The sequence below is a fragment of the Berghia stephanieae genome, chromosome 11 (genome assembly GCF_034508935.2).
Source record: "Berghia stephanieae isolate SIO BIC M18660-M18661 chromosome 11, UCSD_Bste_1.3, whole genome shotgun sequence".
Taxonomy (NCBI): domain Eukaryota; kingdom Metazoa; phylum Mollusca; class Gastropoda; order Nudibranchia; family Aeolidiidae; genus Berghia; species Berghia stephanieae.
The window spans coordinates 35,917,293-35,927,292 of NC_088370.1; the positions used below are offsets into that span (position 1 = coordinate 35,917,293).

At 37.3% G+C, this 10,000-nt stretch overlaps 1 protein-coding gene across 1 annotated transcript in view; it reads left to right on the forward strand.

The window, feature by feature from the left end:
* The window catches only part of LOC144956698 (extracellular sulfatase Sulf-1-like), a 73,297-nt gene that overhangs the window by 391 nt on the left and 62,906 nt on the right, over positions 1-10,000 (forward strand). Inside the window, 1 exon segment of the mRNA XM_078887358.1 lies at positions 27-224. The gene's annotated coding sequence lies outside the window, so the exon portion shown is untranslated.

Consider the following 10,000-nt stretch of genomic DNA (forward strand, 5'->3'; position numbering starts at 1 on the left):
TCTTTGGACTGATTCCACAAAATAAGCGACTGTATCGAGAAACCCTGGTTAATTCATTCCTATGTATGTGACGTTTGTGAATGGCTTCTTGAGTGTATTGTACTACGGGCATTGAAAACCGTGTTATTTGATATTGATATTGAGTGGTGACAAAAGCAATGTGAATTCAGTGGGATTGTTTCCATCTAGAACTTTCTCTTTCTCCCACCCACCCCTTTGGAATGGTAGGTTTTTATTTATTATGATTATGCTGTTTTTGTTTTTTGTTTGTGTAAAATTTTGCTCTTTTCTAGACATCAAATCTGTGATGTACTTTTCTAATTGATAGAGGTCCTTGTCCTAGAGTGTGACTAATTCGATTTTGTCTAATAATATAAAAATATATTAAAACAATATTATATATATATACATAAAATTATATACATTAAAATATAATTAAAATTTTGTAAATAGCTCCTTTTATCAAAAAGTTGAGCACTATTATTTCACGGTTTTTGCTTTTATATTATATATATATATATATATATATATATATATATATATATATATATATATATATATAGACCCTATATATATATTGAATCCTGTTTGATACAAATATGGTACGAAAAGTGCTCGACATGTAGTAATGGAGCGAATTATTATTTTTTAAAATATTTACCACAATGTTTGAGACAGTCTACATTAATGTTTCAGGCTTAATTTGCCATCGTCAGGACTGAGTTGTTTTGTTGACTGTTGTTGTTTCTTGAAGTGGTTCCGGTTTGTAGTTAATTAACAAGAACTTCCGACGATGTGGACACGTACCGTACATCTCACTTTTCGTGTTGAGTGTGGCTTCATGATGGTGTTTGATTATAGTATATTTCTCTTCCAGGCATAAGCTACATTGTTTTGATGTTGGTGTGTATCCTGTTGCTTTAGATAAAATTTTCCATGAAATGTTGTGGTCTAGTTTGTTGTCTTTTAGTATATATATATATATATATATATATATATATATATATATATATATATATATATATATATATATATATATATATATACTAGCACAATGTTGTAAACAAAGAATAAAGTGGGTACAATTTCTGGAATGAAAGTTGATCAGGGAGCTCTTCCTACAACGATGTAAATGTATACTCTTTGTAACATTACATATCTTGGGTTGTAGTTTGTTTTTTTTAACTAGACGTTGACAAGGGGAATTAGATTCAGATAATACTGTCTGTAAATCGTTTAATGGTAAGTTATCGTGTGAATGTTGTACCTACACCGTAAAGCACCCGTTCAACAGCTGAATATTTTACTGAATGAAAGATATTTAACGGGATACGTTATATATATATATATATATATATATATATATATATATATATATATATTATATATATATATATATATATATATATATATATAATAATATATAAAACTTGGACGCCCCTCCCTACTTAGTTGGAACAAATATTTGAAATCTGTAGTATAGTTGATTAATCATAATCCCAGTTCATCACAAAATGATATTGCGACTATATGGTCTAGTGGTACGACACTCGCTTTCGGATCAGAAGGTCCTGGGTTCGAGCCTCGCTCGGCGCATGGTTGAGTAGTTGGAGAAGGCACTTTACTCACATTCTCTCACCGTACTCAGGTGTAAAAAGAGTACCTGGTCGTTAACAGCATTGTCTATGTCCGAAAAAAAATAATTATAATATCGCCTAACAGGCCTCATGTCCCGTCCTAAATGTTAAAAGTTGCTGTTGACCAGGGACCCCTTGTAAAGCGCTTTGAGCACGTGAAGTGGCTATTGCGCTATATAAAAGCTCAATTAAAAAAATAGAAAATACTTAGACAATTTATTCAAAATTATCAAGTTATGTGCTTGGGATAGGATTGATTCTTGATTTCCCCCATCATTTGAAATAGGCTTCAACAGTCGTGACGTCACTTCCCTCGTATTGACGCATAGTAACTTATCAACTGGTTCTAAACTATCTGGAAAAAGGCGGACGCCCTTATGAAATACTTCTCCGATGAGCATAAAAGTATATTCAGAGGAGAAAAACATAAATCTGATCATGCTTTGACTTTTATACATTCTGATCACATGACTTGTGAAAAAGTTCTAGCCAGCACGAAGAATAAAAAGCACCGATTTTCTTTGTTTAGAACCAAGCTGCTCGTTGCTGGGCGGACGTGACATCAGACTATTGAATCCTATTGTCTAAACACCTGGTGTTCATCTGCTGACTCTCTCCCCAAGCAGAACGTATACTCTGTCACGGAATGGCGTCATGAACAAAGGTCATTTCATTGTAGTTATGTATAAAATACATACCTGCCAACACTTCGGCTTTTGGCGTAATCATTCCTCATTTTCACTTTTTTTTCCCTTTTCCACTATTCCGCCATTGAATTGTCTCTTAATTTCCGGTTTTCAAAAAATGATGATAATGGTAAGAAGAAAAGAAATGGGGGTGGGGGTGGGGGGGGGGGGGGTCTAAAAAGGTGAATTAAAAAGAAAATGATTGCTAAAAGGGAGATATGTGGGAAAATTAATAGTTGCATTCCTTTCCCCCCTTCCCCATTCCATTACCTAACACATGTTATGTAGTTTTGCCAGCTGTGCCCGAATACAGTCAGTGGCAAGTCAGGTTTGTGTAGCGTCTAGTGAGTTGTCGTTAGTAGAGCTCATGGAAACAAGTTATTTCATTGGTTGAACTATTGAATACAACTCAAGATTTGTTTTCTTTTGTGGCAAAAGACTGGCATTTTGACGTCATTTTTTGGCCAATGTCAGCGTCGCCATCGTTATGTTATAGCCTGACACTGAAACCCAAAAAAGACTGGCATTTTGACGTCATTATTTGGTTTTTGCACCGCCTAGTGAGTTGTCGTTAGTAGTGCTCATGGAAACAAGTTATTCATTGGTTGAACTCTTGAATACAACTCACCATTTGTTTTCTTTTGTGGCCAAATACTGGCATTTTGACGTCATTTTTTTGTCAGGCTATAACTTTACGATGGCTACGGTCAGGCTATAGATAGAATGCGCTTGGCCAAGTAGTTCACAACATTGCCATCCGGAAGTATAGCGGACCAACACACAAACTCTGTGTAACCATGAACTTTTATAGTCTTGTTAATACAGTTTAGTGAGAGCAACTCACAAACGCGGATGTCAAAAACAATAACAAAGGCCTGAGTGACGTCATCTGCATACTATCTATAGATAGAATGCTCTTGGCCAAGGAGTTCACAACATTGCCATCCGGAAGTATAACGGACCAACACACAAACTCTGTGTAACCATGAACTTTTATAGTCTGGTTAATACAGTTTAGTGAGAACAACTCACAAACGCGGATGGCAAAAACAATAACAAAGGCCTGAGTGACGTCATCTGTACGGATAAACCCGGGGATTTATGGCTTGGAAGGTCTGCTTTTGTAGATCTGCGTGTAGGCTTAGGATAGCATCGACTCAGAGGTTTAATGTCTCTGTGACTTCTCGCAATTTCCCCCCCCCCGGTTTACCAAAAAATTTGATTGGGTCAAAGGTCAAACACCACATCACGTGGTTGGGCACATCCAATCCAATGGCCCATAATCTGTATGCATTATTTCCCCTTACCAACCAATAACTGCGTATTGTACGTGTTGAATTCACCAGGAAATAGTGGGTTCCTCTACGCATGTCTTTTTTATGGTCCTTGATAAAACCTCGACTCAACCCCCCCCCCCCCCCCCTCATACACTCACCAGACAAATATAAAGTTGGAAACACATCCCCCCCCCTCCTCTCTCTCTCTCTCTCTCTCTCTCCTCTCTCCTTCTCTTCCTCTCGGAAGAAGGGAGGGGGGGGGGGGGGGGGGGGGGGGGGAGGGGAGCATACAAAGTACTCATCAATCTTGGAAAACGGGAAAATATGGGGTAAGCCTTTTCATAAATTATCTCCCCTGCGTCTTCCATTGCAGATAGACATGTTTGATCAACTTTGAATGGTGATCAAAGACAATGTTACATTTATTTTCGGGGTTCGATCCCCGCATCAGGCACTTTCTTTTTTTTTCCTCGAGCAAGATTATTAACCCCCTTTATGCTCACTTGGACAGAATAGGTGATTCCTGTTGACATCAGGCATCTTGTTTAATGAATCATCTATATTCTTCATGAAATGCCTTGGCGACGATATCCTATAGTATCGTACGGAAGGGCATAAAAAATACATATACACACAACATACACACACATATAAACACATACAATATAATATATATCCTACATCCTTGAAACCCCCCCACCACCCCTCTCCATCTCTCTGCACCACACCCTACAAAAACCACTTCGCAATTATTTTTATTACTTCTCCTTCTCATCATGAGCGTAACATCTCCCAAATCTCAAACAATCGATCTCTTTCTCTTCAACCCCCCCCCCCCCCCCCCCCCCCCCCCTTTTCTTCCTTTCACCCCCCCCCCCCCCCCCCCCCCCCAAATGTTGTGATCAATCCCACCCCCTACCATCCATCCACACCCAATCTCATGTACCCGTGCCAAGCTTTTCCCTGTAACCCCCAGTGATAAATCTGTGATTAGACACGGAATTGTCACGAACTCTCTCACGAGAACACACCAACAACAACGAGCCTTTTCATTGTCGAAAACAATGATAATAAAAATAAAAAGTAAGATAGACTGCAGATGACGTCACTCAGCGTTTTTTGTGTGTTGGTTTTAGGGAGTTTGCAATTTGATCACGTCCTATTCTATCAGAAATGAAGTGAGATATTATTATTGTTATCAACATACGTGTCTACTCCATTCACTTTTCGGAATTCCCTAACAGGCTACATTTTGTTTGCTTTATTTTGTTACGATTATTTCAATCTCATTTTTATCTGAGTATGAGTACTGTATGGTTATCCCCCCCCCCCCCCCCCCCCCCCCCCCACCTCCCCAATACACACACCTTCCAAATAAAAATAAAAACTTCCCGTGGATACGATCTAGTCCTCCTCATTGTTTGCTTCGATTGCCTTCTCGATTGAGTTGCTTTGCTCAAGCATAATATTATACTCCATAACGTCTTGTAATTGAAAATCTCTCCCCCCCCCCCCCCACTTTCCTCATATTTCCCCCCTTTACTTTACTATCTATAATAATCATGATGGATAATGGCCGTGGAGATGATCACTGATCCCCCCCCCCCCCCCCCCCCCCCCCCCGCCCGAAACGATAATAAAACACGGGCGCTTGTCTTCAAAACAACTCATTCCAACCCGAAATTGCCTGGCTGCTCAAAGAAGGGGGTAGTTATTAGAGTGAGTAAGGAGGTGTTCATGTTGTGGTGATTTTTTTAGGGGTAGGGGGTGAGTTGGTGGGATGTTTGAAGATGGATAGAACACGATGTGATGGGCTATGATGGCGTCTTTGTCTAGATTAGAACTAAAACTAAAACCATCGCAATCATAACAGTTTGCCTCGTATTGAAATAAAATCGATATTCATAGTTTGTCAGTTCAATAAATGTTTTCATAAGAAGCTAAGAAGCTCACAACATGGCCATCCGGAAGTACAACGGACCAACACACAAAACTCTGTGTAACCATGATAGTAGAGTCACCACCTAGTGAAAAAAAAAACTCATGGTGTTTCACATTCGTGTAAAAGTTTATTTTACTTTACAATTGGTAAGATTGACATCTTTGAAAAACAGTTGGTCAATTGGAATAGGATTCAATTGTCTGATGTCACGTCCGCCCAGCAACGGGCAGCTTGGTTCTAAACAAAGAAACTCAGTACATTTTATTCTTCATGCTGGCCACAACTTTTTCACATGTCATGTGGTGATCAGAATGTATAAAAGATAGACCACGATGTGATTGGCTTTGATGGCGTCTTTGTGTAGATTAAGACTAAAACCATCGCAATCAGAAAAGCTTGCCTCACATCGAAATAAAATTGATATTGATATTTTGTCAGTTCAATCAGTGTTTTCATATCTAGAGCCCCGATTAATATAAATACAGGAGTATTACAATCACCAAGAAAACTGTAAGACAGTTCTTGTTGTTCCAGAAAAACAAAAAACAAAACAAAAAACGTTTGTTCTGCACAATCTCGCTGTGTAAATATAACTCCTTGGTCACGTCCATTCATAATAGATTAACCCTCTCCATACCACCTACAGCAAAATCGTCACATTTGTTACGACACAATATACATTTAAAAAAAAAATTCAAGATTTATTTTGTACATCAAACAAACATTGAAGAATGATCTTTGTTTAATTAATAAGAACATAGCGTTGTCTTGTAGAGAGCTTGTTTGAGTATTTTGAAAAACCCAATTTTTCTGATGGGTGAGCCTGCCATTTTGGGAGAATATTGAAAATGATTGGTAAGGAAAGAGTTAACCAGATTGGCGTTTCCCTCGTTATCACAAATAAATAACAATGGGAAATTGAACGTTAGCTTCAATTTAATAACAAAAACAGATCAAATGGACGTTTCGGGCTTTCCCCTTTATCTCACATTGTTATTTATTTCTTCGAGCGTCGAGCAGCAACATTTACATTTCCTCGTTATCACATGAAGACAAAAGACAAAGACACTGACATCTGGTGTTGCTCACTTTGTCACGAGTTCTCGCAGCTGTTATTTTTATATCGCTCTGTCTGACTTCTTTGGATGTTGTTTTTTTTCTTCTCTCTAATCATTACAGTTGCACGGTTACAGTTGCACGGTTACAAATTCACGGTTACAAATTCACGGTTACAGTTGCACGGTTACAGTTGCACGGTTACACACATTTCCTCCGTTGCATGTTGTTTGTTTATTCTGGAGGAACTGAGATCTTTGGTGTCATTGCAAGATGGCGGTAGTCTGTATTCCTGCGTTGTTTATCTACGACACAAACTATGACTTTCTTCTTTCTTTTCTTTTACCATTTCCTCCTCCTCCTCCATTAGGATGAGGAGGTCTTCTGTTCTGACCTCCCACGATGTGCTGCTTATCATTCACACTTCCAGTGCCCTGTACACCCCCCCCCTCCCTTTCTCTGATTTCTGGTTTGCCTTCCAATACTGCTTTCTGTTTATGTTCTGGGATGAGATTACTGGATTTTACCATGTCTCTGCTTGGAATCCTTTTCAAATTTTATTATTATTATTATTATTATTATTATTATTATTATTATTATTATTATTATTATTATTATTATTATTATATTATTATTATTATTATTATTATTATTATTTATTATTTATTATTATTATTATCATTATTATTATTATTATTATTATTATTATTATTATTATTATTATTATTATTATTATTATTATTATTATTATTATTATTATTATTATTTTATATTATTATTATTATTATTATTATTATTATTATTATTATCATTATTATTATTATTATAACAATATTAAAGCACTTCCTGGCGCCTAAGCATGACGGTGTAATGCCGAAGTGATCGTCAATGTCAAATTGTGGTTGTTCGTACACGATTTCAGAAATTACTAATTTCCTTGTCAAATTACTAAAAATTGACATAGAAATTAGACTACGAAATATGACGTTTTCAATTTGGCAGATCTGTTTCTTTGGCAGCTTTTAAGAATAATAAGTATCTGGCGAAACACTATGTTTGTTTTTAAACAGATCGGGTAAAAATGAATGGTTTCTCTAGCCATTCTTCCTGGCCACAGCAGCCACAGGTGTGAAGTGGTCTGATTGGTCAATTATAGGTAATTACAAGAGTTGTCGGAACCTGGTATCGGTGGAGGGAGAGATTCTGGCGGACTTGCCTACCATTGTGTTTCCCCCATGAAATGAAATGAATAGAAAGACATTGGAGATTATCAAAGTTTTCATGAAAACTCCAAGATGGCGGCCATTTTTTTGTGAATCTTTGAAGAATTTTTTTTTTTCCGGCATATATGTGTTTTATCTCACTTAACCTCTCTCTATATCTCATAAATGGTTGCCGTATGTGTTCTGGACTCACATTTGAAAATCCCCCCCCCCCTCCCATCTTTTCTTAATCGAACTCGTCGCTAACGTTTGTTTGTTTGTTTTTCTCTCTTTTGTCTTCTGTCACTTCTTAACTCTCTTTATTTGTTGATGTTATCATTACAACTGCCTTTTCCACTCATTTGTCTGAATTTCTAATCTAATTTGAAAACCTCGATCCAAGTAAATTCGAAACGTGAATAACATTCAAATCCTCAATAATTAAAAGAATGCCTTGTTTTTGGGAGGAGTTAGCTACATTATTTTTCAAATTCGTTTTTATATCCAAAAATTCTGTCCGAAAAAATTGTAACATCGCCCAACAGGCGTCATGTCCCGTCCTACATGTTAAACGTTGCTTTTGGCCAGGGACCCCTTTTAAAGCGCTGTGAGCACGTTTAGTGGATATTACGCTATATAAAAGCCCAATTTTATAAACTATAAATATGTGACCCACCCCCGTCACATTGGTATTATGAAGGAGCGATGTGGATGCTTTAGAGTGAAACATTGTTAAGTTTTCTCTGAATGGTGAAAATGGGACTTGGTACATTTTGAAAGCCAACTACCTGGGTTGGGTTCCTGACCTCCCATAGTGGGCAGGGAGGTACTTACCGCATCTTCTATCCCCCTATATCTGTTTTCCAAACTTGTTTTCTGTCTTTGTCTTGGAATGAGATTACTTGGCTTTGTCCTGGCCCTGGCCAGACGCCCTGACTGAGAGGGAATCAGTCAAAGGTATACATAGTTAGTTTTGGGAGATGTTATTTTTTTCATTGTAAATCATCTCTCTGTTATGCACTGTATTATGTTTTGGAAACATATTATATTATGTGATTTGTAAACGTTTGAGTGTGTTCCTCTTAGTGGGGTCCTGTGCTTGTGTCTGGATGAGAATTTTAGGTGATCTCAATTGATAGTGTGCTCTTGGAATCTACATCTGTTCTCTATTTGAACCAGTTCCCCTTTGTCTTATCTTTTCTTGGGTGTTTTAATTGTAATTCTAGAACTTTTTACTTTCCCACTTCTTCCTTTTTACTGGCGCTGATATAACTTTAATGTGTTGCAAGTGCCGTAAAACCCTTAAAAACAAAAACAAACAAAGCCAACTACTCAAGTACCGTCATTACTGACTATTTTGTTTATTCATATTTTCATATTACTTTAACAGTCCACTGCTTCTAGCAGAGCCTAGGATTAATATTCACTTTGGCTTATATTTCGTTAATATAGATTCTGTATCATAAGGTAAAATGGGCGTTTTGGGTTTCCCCTTTATCAACAAAACAGGAGGAATGAAACACAAATGAGATAATGTGGTAGTGGTTAAGATGTTATTAACAACGCCACTACCACATTATCTCATTTGTCTGTAGTGTTTCATTCATTCATCCTGTTTTGTTGACAAAGGGTTAACCCGAATCGTCCATTTTATCTGGTTTCGTATATTAAATTGATGCTTACATTCAATTTCACATTTTTATTTATTTCTTCGAACTTCGAGCAGCAACATCTACATTTCAGCATAAAGGATGCAACAGTGTCAAACATACGATAACCCTAGATGCGTTTCTGTCCTTTTGCAGTGTCTGGATATATAAACAATGAATGCAGACATGAGGAAGTGACGTAATTGGATATAAATAGACATACATCCGGGTTTCTGGTGAATGGTGAAAAGGGTCAGGTAAGGTCACACTGATCTCATTAACCAGTAGATTTTTGACCAATCAAAACATGGCATTTGTGACACACCTTCACACTACGTGCTCGGACAAACATAGTTGGTTGTTTGTAAACAATAGCGTGTGTGAAATCGACCTCTCTGACTCTGTGATCATCGTTATTGTTTTTATAGATAGTATGCGCTTGGCTAAGAAGCTCATAACATTGCCATCCGGAAGTATAACGGACCAACACACAAAACTGTGTGTATCCATGAACGTTTATAGTCAGGTTAATACAGTTCAGTGAGCATACT